Below are 13713 nucleotides of genomic sequence, written 5' to 3'. Positions count from 1 at the left end.
CAGCCAGAGCTGATTTTCTGGGAAAGAAGAAAAAGTGCTGAATACTGCTACAGATGATCTTCTCTCTAGATATCTCCCTACAGGATCATTTCTTCAGCATCTTTGTCATCATTTCTTGTGAATAAATGTTGAACATTTTTTTTAAATAAGACTGGTTTGGTTGAGCTGAGTGACTAGACTTCTCCACCATCATAGGGTGACCCATGCAGTCCAAGCGAGTCTACAGGTGGCCAAGACTGACTAACTGCAGAGCAACTAATTACTTAACGCATTTAGTTATGACTGGATCTTCCTAACTCATGTGTGGCATCTGTCATATCACAAAAATCCTTGATCTCAGCGCTAAATTAGTCCTTCTAAAACTGAAAAAAAGCATGGATATAAATAAATACAGATACAGATGTAGATAACAGCTATCTACCAGATATTCAAGTCTAACTTAAGAATGCTGAATATTGTGTCTTCCAACCTTTGGTTTTATAAATATTCTGTCACTGTGGCTATTAACTTGATATTGTTTTCTCTGTTTCCTAAAAACATAGTCAGAGCATATATTTGCCTTTGCCTTTTAAATAAATACATACTACCTACCATATATTCTTCCACTGTATTCCTTAATACTCAGAAAATCCAGCAAATCAAGATAAATGGCTCTAACACAATTGATATTCTGCTTTCATCCAGTCTAATTTTGTCTAATTTTGTCTATTTAATTTCCACTTGGGGGGTCTTGCCAGGCAAAGAGTAGCCATTCAAAAGTGTTCATGCAATTACCCCTAAATGCAATGTTTTGCCAAATGTCTAGGAAATGTTCCTCAAATGCTCTTCTCAAGCAAAATTTTTTTAATCCAAAACCCTCTGGATAAAAATGTTTTTGTTAAGAAATGTTATGCTTACGATTTATTGGCTGTATAAAATCCAAGATAATTAGGAGTTAACTAGTCAAGAGGTCCTCAGAAATTCAAATGTTCCATTTGAGATAAAAAAAAAAGATACCTAGCCTGCTTTTATTACAGCTTCAAGTCAGGAAGAAAAGTCATAGATATAAATTGATTTTGATAAATGTGACCCTCAGTATTGCAAGAGTGAATAGTAGAAGCCATAAGCCTCCAATACTGAATCAGCTAGGAAGTCAGATGTTGTAGGTAAAGAGTCGCCATTTATTGAATAATCAGCTTATTCATTCAACAAGCTATCAAGTGGCAGGCATTATGCTAGGTTCTGAACTAGCAAAAGTAACTATCAAATTGTCTCATCCTCAAGGGCTTACAACTTAGTAATGAAAGAAAGACATAAAAATAATGTGTTAAAAATGTGTTTCAAGTTTGACAATGGAAGTATCTACACAGGATTCATTGGAAGCTCCTGTCATTCTATCAGTGTTGGAAGTGGCATTTTGTCAGTAAAGGCTTAATGGTGAAAGAAGGGCTCGAGTTAGAGATTGCCTTTCTGACAAGGGAAGAGTGTGAGTAAAAGCACAGGAAGGAGTGTGGAGATGGCAAATGAACTGCCTGAATTAGAAGAACATAGGGTATGATTGGAACCAGGAGAGGTGATCCTGGAAAGATGTATTTATTTATTCATTCAACAAACATTGAACACCTACCATGTGTCCTGAGGAAATACTTGTCCTTACTGATTTGCAGTATAGGAGCCAGATATATACACTTACATATACATATATAGGATATATATATACATACACACACATATACACATACATATATATTATATAATTTTTATAACTATATATTATTTTTAATTGGGCTAAGCACAATATAAAGTTATGCTACATGATAAATTACATGTGTACCCCTTATAGTCAAAACTTCCTGGAGATAAATTCAAAAAACTTCTGAATACAGAGCTTTAGAAGAAGAAGAAGAAAAGCAAATATTAAAGGAAAAGGCATCTCATAAAGATGGGGATGTATGGACACAGGGATGACCTTGACCAGAAACAGCATGGTAAATGCAACATTATCACAAGTGATAAGTTTTATGCGGATAGAAGGGGAAGTAAGGTTAGATGCAAGGCTGACTTTTATGACTAAGGTATTTGGACTTTTATCCTAAAGAAAATTTTTGAAACCTTCAAAAGAAAAGCATCTTTGAGTTTGTTTTCCAAAGTAGGAAGAGGTGAGGGAGATTGCTTCTCATTCTGAAATTAGGCTTAAATTAAGAAAAAAAAAAAGGCAAAGGATGGAATGGATGAACACATGGGAACCAAGAGGAGAATAAAAATCACGGTGCATCCCTGGATATTCCTTCAAGGAAGAAGTGCGTTTCAGGAACTATATCCGAAGGAGGCCTGGAGCAGAGTAACCAACAGACCCTTGATGCTTCCACATCCTTCCCAAGGGAGAAATTGGAAGTTTAACAAAGCTCAATTATTCAGTTTGAATAACAGCAACCTGCTTTTTTATATAAGAAACTTGATGATCCACAAAATCTTGATTTTGGTAATACTGGAGTGAAAAATATTTAGGCTTTATATTTTCATTTTTGAGGAACTTTATAGAATACTTTGAATTTTTCATGTCATTACTGATGTGTAATTAAGTGATACACCAATGTAAAATTAGTCTTTCAATGTAATTTTCCAAGGGTAATTATATGTATTGAAGAGAAATAAGAACTGCTCCTACGTTAAGATGGTGATCATATCATACCATCATTTATGACTCATACCATATTCATACCCACAGTATAATAAGATAAAAAATGAGTGTTTCTAAGCAAGGACACTACACTGATTAAAATGGAAAAAGGTACCAACAAAATGTCCAATGTTTCCGAAAAAAGATGAATTTTTAGAGCCTGTTGGAAGACAATTCTCCATAGGTCTCTCACATTTCTGAATGTCTTATGAAGTAAGGGATTGATTGATCTTTGTATGTGTCACTAACTAGGCTTTGTTCCAGACTATCTTTTCAAGATTATGTAACAAACAGTCTTGGAAAATAGCATTTCCAGAGCAAAAGACAGGTTTGCTTCCAGCCTTAAGAGGCAGAGATATGTCTCCCTCCAGAGCAAAAGGTCTATTAGACTTCTCATCATAAAGATTCAGGTTCCCTCAGCTCTGGTTCCTCACTGAGTTTCCTGCAACACATACTGCACGTACAGCATCTATCTGGCCCCATACAAATTGCTCTCACGGAACTACACGGTAAGGTAAACTGCTGCAAGTATGCCAATGCTCATGCTGTTCACTGTACCAAGACTAATAAAGTTATTTGTCTCTGACCTAGGAGTCTCATGTCTTCTGTCAGCCTATAGGAAACTGTCACAGGCTTAATTGTTAGCTTCCACATGGAATAAAATCTCAGACCCTTCACATTTTTGGTACAGCCAAATGGTCAAGAGAAACTATGACTGTTTGTAGATAACATTTTACTTGGGGTGAGTCTCTTAACATGACAACTTGACAGTAATCATATCAAAATCTATGGTATCTTATATCCTAAGGAAAGTGGGTCTATAATATTCAGGGAGAATAGTGTACTGACTCAGACCCTCCTAATTCTACAAGAAAGTACTAAAAAACTGATATGAAAGATATTTCTCTAAAATGGCAATCATTTTTTCTGATTCAGGCACCAATCAGAAAAAAGACCTTTCTCCTTTAGCATGTCTCATGGGAGTTATGGGAAGAGAATCTGCAAGGAAGATCAGGAGCTTTGGTTCATTATTGCTCTGCTACTTTGAAGCCTTAAGGCTTTAAATAAGCTACATGTCTCTGGCAAGTCAGTTTTCTACCCTCTAAAAAAAATAAAAATAATGCTTGCCTTACATGGTTATTATGAAGAAAATTTATTTAGAAAGAGATATGATGTCTAAATACATAGGTATGCATAGATTGATAGAAAAATACATATAGAAAAATCTGTAAGTATCAGTTGACACAAGGTTGGCACTTAAGATGGTAGTAATTATCATTGTCACTTTTAATAATTAATATAAATCATGCCTACAAAAGTTTGAATTGAGTTTCAGGGGATTAATCAGTCTATAATCTTGTTTATATTTTCATGTGGGTAATACTCAAGGATAGGAATTAAGTTTCAACTGACGATGGCTACTCAGAGTCTATTGTACTGAGTTTCCTAGAAATCATTTCTATATGTGACAGATTTCTCATTGTGTTCACTACATTGCAACTTCAAAAATAATTTAAATTTAACTCATTTATTCAGTACACATTTAGTAACTGAGGAAAAAAATATGACATAGATCTGTTCTGTCAACTTTTGCCAGATAGAAGCAAATAATTAAAATAAAATGTCACAATTTTAATCTACTTGCCTCCTTATTTGCATAAGGCCAGGATATAAATAACTAGTAAAGATCAAACATGATGATAACTGATATAAGAGAGCAGATATAGATTGCCCTTAAAGCACAGAGAAAGCACTGACTATTCTGACTGGAGACCTAACCCTAAAGATGACAGGTTTAGGGAATTCTAAACACTATGCTCTTTAATTGAAAGAAAGTTCAAATCAACCCTTCACCCATCCACCTATAGAGCAGATTTAGAATCTTGCTGAACTATCAGAACGTCAATGTATATATGGTAAGGACATCTCTTCATTGTCTCCAAAAGTTTAAGGTTATAAGAGAAATAATTATGGAAACCCTTCCTTCAATTCCAAGACAGCATGTCACCCTTGTTCTTGATTCAAAGTTTTCTCTTTATCTCAAGAATCTTGGTCCATCATTCATTTTCTCTCTCTTCGGTGCAAAGGCTCTTAGCCTAGAAACAATTAGCTTTTCAGAGACAGGAATAATTCCTTCAAATGGCATGCTAACATTGGTAAGTACATGCAATATATATTTTTCTGAAAGTGAAGAGATTTCATTAGGTAATCAAAGAATCTGTGACAAACACAAAAAGTTAAGAAGTGCTCTGGTGTTTGCTTAATTTCTCCCTCTCTTCTTGCCCTTTCTCATTAGCACATTTTATAAGAACACTTCACAATCCTCCTTTATCTATTACTCTCTTTCTCCCCCACCTTACTGAAAAGCTTTTTGGAAAAGGAGTAAGTGGCTACTGAATTTATTTATTATTTGCAGATTAGGCTTCATCCCATTACTTTCTGATTTCTAGTACCACAGCTTCATGCTTAAATTTTTCTTACTAAAAGAACACATGACTTAAGTGACTGAAAGAAAAGAAAATCTTTGTGCAATCTTATCTTACTTGATAACCACATGTGATCTATTTACTAGCCTCTTCTCCTTAAGACAGTCTGCTACTTTGACTTTCAGACACCACCAGTCTTATCTCCCTCCTACACTGGTGAGCACCTTCCCTCAAGATATTTTTGTTATTCAAGGATCCATCCTTTGTTCCATATGATAATTTGCATTCTTACAGTTTTCCTGGAGGAACTCGCCAAATCAACCTTTTGCTTCAATCACTTGTAATTCTGATATTAGTTTAGTGAGCCTTATCTCATATTATAAATGAAGTCCAGTGCCTTATGTAAGATTTCTGTGAATTCTTAAGGGATTAGGTTTCCATGGGAACTCCAGGCTCTGAGTTCCTGGGCCTGCTGGACTTAATCTCACCTATATTTTATATTCTTCAGTTTTTCAGATCTCACTGCTTTAGATGGAAAATTTAGCTGTTTTTTTATTTTCCTTGATTTATTCCAAGGTAATTGTCAAGGGCATGTGTGAGCAGCAGTCTTAGCTGAAGGTATCACATAAGTGGTGCGTGTGTGTGTGTGTGTGTGTGTGTGTGTGTGACATGGAAGGAAGAAGTGGCATAATTATATCACAGCATCTCTCACTGGTCACATTTCTGTGCAGGCTCCAGTCCTTCACCATATTCCTCAGAGCACATTCTTACCCTCAAGATTCTCTCCTTGTCTCTCTATGTCTCTGTTTCCAGGCCATCTCACTATATTAGGAAGAACAATTAAACTTTCTATCTCATAGTCAATTCTGAGTTTAATTTTTCACATTCAAAGATTCATTATAAAATCCATTGAAATAGAGACCTTGAATCTATAAAGAAGATTTAAATAGAAATTCTACAAAAAAGATATATAAAAACTGAAATCATGAACTCAATAAATACATTAAAATTATATTAGATACAGCATAAGAGAAGATTAGCAAACTGGAAGATAGGTAAATAGAAAATATCCAGACTGAAGCATGGAGAGAAAAATCAAAGAAAAAGAAATGAGCATAGATGGCAAAAAGACTGTGTTGAAATGAGCCACATATTAAGTGCCAAGATCCTAGATAATAAAAAAAATTCAAGGAGCTCCAAAATAATTCCTTCACAAATAGCATTAGATTGAGAAATGTCAGCCAGAATCACTCAATAATTCCTCAAAAAAAGTTTTTTAAGCTTTTAAACCATATAGAATAACACTAAACAAAAAGTTTGTAGTTAGCAAATGTAATAACTATGGGAAATAATCAAGCCTTTTGGTGAAAAATTACTGGAATTATTTATGATTAAAGGCATAATTTTAATATATATTACATACCTTATAACCTTATATAGCTATATCTCATTCACAGTAATATTCTATAAAGTCACCAAAAAATCTGAGTTAGCAAATACTGAATCATTGGCCCTAGAGGAAACCCAGGCTCTGGTCACATTTTCATTGGCCTATCAATTCATAACCTTGTTTGATGTACGTTTATGTTTGAAGACATTTTATTTAATATGTATTGTTGATTCATTGATATTGCATAGCCAACAACACTATAACTTATACCTGAATGAAGTTCATCTAACACAAGTATTTTTTCACAAGGCACATCATAGCCTCTTGTGTCTAGGATCATTAAACAAAATTTCATCACTATGTTTGGTAGCTACTTTAAACAGTACAAATACCAACAGAAAGGACAGAGTTGCAAAAAGAGTGGCTCTAAATATGCCATGAAAAGGACACTTGCTTACAATATGTGAAATGAAATAAGAAGGCAGAATCTCCTTGTCCAGTTTCAACTGGGAACATGCATACTGAGTAACTCAAATTCTTGCTATTTAAGTATTGGTCTATGAGTGACTAATAAAGTGACATGAATATTTACTTGGGGTTACAAATAAATGTTAGCAAGTAAGTGAATTCACCAAATACAGAATCTGTGAATAATGAGGATCAACTTCGCATGTGTGTATACACACACACATACATGTATGCACCCACATATAATTTATATTTGTATAATTTATCTTTAAATTGTTATACTTTATATGTATGTACATTATGATGAGGCATGTAGAGAGGACACACTTTCTTAAACAAAAGAAGAAAGAAACTTTAATAAGGCCTATCTCTTCTCATACCTCTACCTCCAGATTCCCAATTCCATATGCCCTGATTTTCCTGTTTCTGTGGAACTCCTTTTCTAACAAACTCTCTGCATTTATTTATTAACTAACTCTAACACTTATTCATTTATGTTATGTTTATTATCTATTTTCAGTCTTCCTCTACTATGAAATAAATTTTACAAAAACAGCAGCCTTTGTTTTGCTCACTGATATATCTCAAGCAAACAATCAGAAAGAAAGAAATTAGCTTTACTGTTTCTTCTGCTCAACTCCTACAAAAGTTCAAGGCCCATGGTACTTGCTCAGAGGGTAGCAAGACAGGAGCTATAAACTAGTGGGAAGAGAACTGAAGAAGTAGTGGACCATATTCCATGTCTGACTTCCCCACTTACCTTGGCAATCTTATCATTCAGTGCCTTGGTTAACTATTACAAAGAAGTAATGTTAACACGCACATTACAGTATTAGCAAGTATCAAATTTTAACAAGATCATATAGATTAGGAACACTCTAAGTAAGCACAAAGTTGTCATTTTAGTAGTAATTCAAAAACAACTGTATAGTAAATAATATTTCATTAGCAATTCTTGGATATTTCCATTTAGGCTCAACAAAACACCTCTTCTCATGTCTTTCCCTATTTTTATCTTTTAGTTTCAAGTAATATATGCTTTAGTTGTCTGCTGTGATTCTACACAATTCTACACAAGATTCTAACCATTTCAAATGTTAGGCTAAAATAGTCAAAATCAAGAAAATAGGCTAACAAAAGATACTCATTGTTAGAAAAAAGGAATGAAACTCAAGCAAACTCAAGGTCTACAAGAACGTATTGATTCACTTTAGTTAGTACATTAGATGAATTAGTTCCCTGCAATAAATGCACCAAGAGAACTAAAAACAGACATTTTATCTATAATCCTCTATATCACAAGTGTGGGTGCACAAGGGAAAAAAGTTAAATACCTTTATGGAATCAGGGACAGTACCCTTAATTTCTCTTTTTTATGATAGAACTGTTTTTCTCATGAGATTTTGGCAGGCCCTTAAAATGGTGTCATTTTTGATTAATTCTTTTTGTACTCTGATGACAGCTAATGGAATTATTTGAAAGCTATTTGCTTTACAGAAAAGATCCAATAAAGCTGCCTTTGTGCCCATTCTTAAAGCTTTTACTTCTTTTTCTTGAAATAATTAGTAAAAGGGAAGAAAGATTGCTGTAATTACTAAGCATTATAAAGTATATCTGGGTGCCTGACATTAACAGTAGCTGTCATTAAAATTAGATCACTTGTCTCACTTTAAGGAAATGTTACTTTTTACTATTTTGATGATATAATCTGGAAAATATCTTGACAGGATACTAATTTTGATAACAGAATACAGGCCCTTCAACATACACTTATTTTTCCTTATTCAGAAATCTATAAGGTGTTTAAAGTTGTGCCCTCAAATATATCAAGTTCACATGATTGTCATTATAAAAATGAATCAAAGCCATCAATTATTTCATAAGAACCAGTTGAGTTTAAGAATTGTAATTATAAGTCAATTTTAAAGACAGATCAAAAAGGAAAAGGTAAGAGTATCTTTTCAATCCTATTCAGGTAATGAACTCCTTTGCTTTAGGGGCAAGACTTTGAGTGGAAAGATTTTAATATGCACAATGATTTCAAGTGTTTCTTTTTCCCTGTTAAAATTAACATTTGTGTATTACAACAATTTTTCATCAGTCCCTTGTTCATTGGTATTAAATACTACCTATACAGAATCATTTTTCTTGATTACATAGCAATGTTTCTTATATTACCAATAAACGCATAAATCTTTGTTAACACATATGATCAGAATATTGTCATATGCAAAGAGCAAAAATAATGAAGAGGCAAAGGAAACAATAACCAGCATGAATCATTAAGACCTAAGTCAAAATACTGCCAGTGTAAATTCAGACTATTTTTCCAGACACAGAAAGATATAAGTACCTAAATTATATCCTGAAAGAACCAAAGATCTTAAATTACCTTTATTAAACATTCTTACAGTGCCAAGAATAGTCATAAGCTACACAAACATAAAGGTCTATAATTTGTTGAATAATTAAATAGTCTTTAACAAAAAATTCTGTTATGAATCTTATATTTTCATGTTACATAGGATACATAATTATGGCAACTATGAAAAACAATAAAAACATTCAAAATTAATGGTACCTAAAGTTATGCTTGAAATTAATGCTTTTTCCCACTCTGAAACAACAAAATTGATTCTGTTAAACATGGTAAATGAAATGTAAATTAAAATTTTAATAAGGTGTTTGTTAACCCGTTTGTTCACAGCTAACTTGAACTCAGTTAAATTAGCTCCTTATTTTGAGCACTAGAGATATGATTTCTTCTAAATCTCAAGGGCAAGTAACTGTTAGAGGACTGCATGTCCCATGATAGCTCCATAAATTGTTATTAAAATTATCCACTGGACACTTTTCTGTGATACATTTCATTTGGAAAATCAATTCTGCATTGTTAAAGATAGTAAAAGTCCTCTAAGAGCAATCACACCACCAGATACAAAGGCAAAATAAATCCACATATGGCTACCCTGGGATATTTATCATTGCCTTGGTCATTTTATCTCCATGAATTGCAGAAAACAGTTTCAACTTTCAACTAATTATAAAATATCATATGGTTTCTGAGACAGAGAACTTCTGGAAAGTTTGAAAATATTTTAGTATTTCTTAAATGTTCTTTTTAATATCCAGGATAATGTTTCTAATCTTTAGGAACTTGCAGACAGATCATCTAGTTAATAGGCAGTGTGTCTAGTGTATATCTATGGGTGGGTGGGGGAAGAGGATGAAGGGAAGAAAATAAGTTAAAATAGTTATGTTTTTCTAAGAAAACAATTTAAAACTGATAAGAAAATTTTTAATGAGAAAAAACAAAGATTTTAATCTTAAAATAGCAGGTATATAATGTTAAATAATAATTGATGAATTTGTTTTCAGTAAATTGATATAAAAATATTTAGCAGTTAAAAATTCTTAGTGTATATTAAACTAAGAAGTTAATTAATAAAGGTTAACTAAGATGCTTTAAAATAATATGTAACTAAGCACCATATAAATGTTTAAGAGGTTCATGTCATTATGAAATAATGTGTCATACCTGAGTCCTCAAAGCTCAGACTGAGTAAGTGATTATTTTGAGTCCAATCAACTTTAATAACAAAATATAAGCTCCACATTCTCAAATTTTCTCTCTCGTTCTCTTCACTTTGATGGTTTGCCTTACCTTTCTAATGCCATGAAATGAAAATGTCAATAATATAGAATTGTGCCAAAATATTTTTTGATATTTAAAATATTAAATATTTTGATATTCAGGTGTTCGCTATCCAAGCCATAGTCTGGTAGCATTAATCAGTAACTGATATTATGTGTCTGTTATGAAATTAAAAATTTCTCACAAATAATACACATTCAAATGCTTGTGAGAAAGACTTTTTTTTTCCAGTTTTGTTAGGGTTTAGAATAGGAAACAGATGAAATAAGAACTATTTGGGGATACATAGACAAACACAAGGTCTAGGTCTAGATTAGAACTTGAGTTCTTTCTGTTGAAGCCACTGGGATGTGCTATTGTAATATATTCACTGCCAAGAGATACATTACTGAGCAAACGATGGAATCTATCATATACAGAAAAATTGACTTCCCATCAACTGCATAATATGAAAAGAAAAATTATATAGTGAGAAGCAGTATCAAAATGTGAAACAGTATGAAATATATTCATCATTAACATATGAAAAACAAAGAGTATTACCTGCCCAATGCAAACTCTTAAAGGTAAATAAACAATGAGAAAAATGGTGGTAGAACCTCTTGTTTAGATGACAACATTCACATTTACCTTCAGCTATATTTATTGGCTATTTTTTAACTTTAATAAGATCTGAGAAAAGATTTCAATGAGGCCATGAGGTGTAGAAAAGTCTTGGCCATAAAGCAATAATTACAATACAGCATAGATCAGAAAGCCACTAGCTCCCAAATTACTATTCATTCATTTCTGGTTAAGGCTAGTATTACAACTAAAAGAAAAATGTAGGCATTTATAAATATTTATGTATTTTGTCTTGATGGTACAGACACTTTTTTCTTTCTTTTTTTTTGGAGGCCAAAAATGAAAATCTTCAAAATGCTTTCACAGAAACGGAGACATAATATTTACTTTTTATCCATCTAGTCACACTTACATAACATTTAATAAACTCAGTATTATTGTTAACAAATTAAGTACCAAAGCCAATAAAATCAGAATGCACAAAACCAATAAATACTTCAAATGAGCTTATCCATATCCCTAAGGTTGTATGAAATGTTTTCAAGAAAAAACAAACAGAAATTCAGAGAATTACTGTTTTATATGATATTTTGCATAACCATTTTAAAGCATAATGACAAGTTTAAGATGTAAACATAATTTGCAAGACAACAAAAAAGTCTGAACTACTCTGCTAGAGAGAGACCACCGTCACTTTTTACTCTTCTACTCAGTCCCATCCAGATGGGGAAAATGGATTTCTCTCCTAAATGGCAGATAGTCAGATTATCCCACGGAGTTTTAATTATTTATCTTTTAATGTTTTACTTCTTTAAAACTGTGCCTTATTTTATTTAAATGCATCCAGATTACATGTAAAAACTATTTAATTTCTAAAACCTACTAGCAACAAAAGGATAAAACAGAATTTGATGTGATTTTCCAAACTGCAGTCCTCAAAAACTGAATCTCAGAATTTTAATAGGAAATTTCCAGAAACAGGTAACTAATGGGAGACACAACAAATATCTTCCAATGTGAAAGAAGCAATAGAAAAAAAAAAAAAAGCTGCTTTCCCTCAGAAACAAGCCTGATTCATTTGGTACAAATTTCAAAAGCGTAGATTTTCACCCAAGACAAGAAAAAATGTTTTAATAATTTAAAATATCAAATTATTTACTTGCCCATGGTTGGTCATGTTCTCTTTCAACTGAGGGGGGATCACTAAAAGATATGATAGCTATCCATCAGGTTGCTATAGAAAATAGTTCCTCATTAACGGTCAAAGTAGAAAGAAAACCACTAATGTCCCTTAAAGTTCCAAATCCTGTGATTTAAAGACAACACCTGTCTGCAAAGTGTTACCTCCTTGGTTTTTCCTTTTCTTTCTCCTTTGAATTAAGGGAAATTGAGTAGGTGGGTGTCTTTGAAACTCAGAAGAGATTTTAAATGATTAAGATATGTTTGAAATGATTTAAAAATTAAAGGATATAACTGTATTGACCAGAGTGTGGATTCTGGAATTGTATGTGAGCATATTTTCAGACCAACAATCACATTCTCAGGAATTCTCTCCTGAAGAGATACCACACAAGGTTATCTCAAAATTAGAACTAGAGAATGTTAGTATTATTTATAACAGCTATAATTCTAAACAACTTAACGTGAACTGATAATTAAATTACACTATATTGAATAAATTATAGTATATGGAATATCAGATAGTCATTAAAATTAATGATGTAAAACTATTTTTACTTACACAAAAAGAGGAAAATGCCCATCTATTAAAACAAAGTCTTTCGATGATCAAATACACATACACACACACAGACACACATTCAGACTCAAAGTTAAATATGGGTGCTGATTTTTGTTTTCCCTTACACTTTTTTGTATTGGTAAAAGGGTATCTGGTAAATTGGTATCTGTTAAAGGGTATGTATTATTTTTAATAAGTAATTATTGAATTATATTTATGTATTTGAAAATATTTTTCATGACAGTTTATCTTATGGAAAGAGGATATAAGAAAAGAGAATAAAGGAAAAAGCTTGTATTGACATAGTGAAAATCAGCATACAAGATCAATACACAAAAATCAATTGTATTTCTATAAGTGAGCAATGAACAACCAGAAAATGAAATTGAGAGAATAAGAACAATAATAGCATTACTGCATCAGAAAGAATAAATAGCACCAAAATATGCTTAGGAATATATTTAACATGATAAGTAAGTACTTAATGATTCGCTGTTGCATGCTAGGCCCTGTGTAAACACTGACAATTAAGGCAGATCAAACAGATGGATTACCTGCTCTCATAGAGCTTCTATGCAGAGGGCTCACATTTTTTAAATATCCCAGATAATAATGCAATGAATTTCCTTTACAAGTAATTTTGTATGCTTTGACAAGCGTTCTGAGTTTTTTAGAATTGCTATATTACAGAGCATACACATTTTTAAATTGTCACCAATATGACTAATTGCCCTATGAGAATATGGTACCAAGAACATTCCTGCTCACAGTCTTTGAGAGAACACTAACATTTTAAACAATAAAAAAGTG

Source organism: Manis javanica, chromosome 2, assembly GCF_040802235.1.
Source record: "Manis javanica isolate MJ-LG chromosome 2, MJ_LKY, whole genome shotgun sequence".
In the NCBI taxonomy this organism is placed as follows: domain Eukaryota; kingdom Metazoa; phylum Chordata; class Mammalia; order Pholidota; family Manidae; genus Manis; species Manis javanica.
This window is presented reverse-complemented; position numbering follows the sequence as displayed.